The sequence below is a fragment of the Diaphorina citri genome, unplaced genomic scaffold, assembly GCF_000475195.1.
Source record: "Diaphorina citri unplaced genomic scaffold, Diaci psyllid genome assembly version 1.1 scaffold31069, whole genome shotgun sequence".
Classification (NCBI taxonomy): domain Eukaryota; kingdom Metazoa; phylum Arthropoda; class Insecta; order Hemiptera; family Psyllidae; genus Diaphorina; species Diaphorina citri.
The window spans coordinates 1-667 of NW_007408406.1; the positions used below are offsets into that span (position 1 = coordinate 1).

Below are 667 nucleotides of genomic sequence, written 5' to 3' on the forward strand. Positions count from 1 at the left end.
GTTCGGCAGGCCCGGTGGCAGGGTAGATGTCTTGTATACTTGTAATACCTGAAATGGGAAAGGTTTTAAGAAGTTCGATAGAGGGAACTGTAACAACGGAGGTCTTATCGTCCTGAAATCGAAGAGAGAAGGGCAGAGTAGGAGAAAGCCAGTCGTTCCGAGAACTCATTCTAGTAGGAGAAAGCCAGTCGTTCCGAGAACTCATTCTATGTAGGTACTGCAGGATCTATTTAGTGTAGGGTGTAGGGATTCCAAATTTCAAGGATTGGCGTGCACATTGATATCTTTAGAACATGTACCAAATTTCATCAAAATCGGACCAGGCAATCGCGAGTAATAGCGGAACGAATATTCAAAGAAACATTTAAACCAAATGCAAAACTGTCGAGTTAAGGACATAGGCCTCACTACGTACGGCCAAAAATAGAGGCATTTTGTACCTTTTTCGTCTAAGTCTTTCCAATACTGATAGTTGCTTCTGAGGTGGTACAGCATTTCAGGCATATCGATGAATGCTGAAAGAATAAAATGAAATGAGACTTCATATAGACAAAAGCTACATTAGACTTATGTGGTCTATATCGTAGCATGCCCATCCTGGAGTAGGTATTTAGGTGCTGGGTCAACATGAGAACACTAGAAAGTAACCCGTTGACATATTTAATAA

General features: G+C 41.2%; 1 long non-coding RNA gene across 1 annotated transcript; it reads right to left on the reverse strand.

Annotated features, from left to right (window-relative positions):
* Positions 1 to 15: 15 nt before the first annotated feature.
* LOC113473435 lies at positions 16 to 516 on the reverse strand. Its single transcript, XR_003395410.1, has 2 exons — positions 441 to 516; positions 16 to 48 (listed from the first exon to the last, which is right to left on the reverse strand). It is a non-coding gene; the product is annotated as an uncharacterized LOC113473435 (long non-coding RNA).
* Positions 517 to 667: the final 151 nt, after the last annotated feature.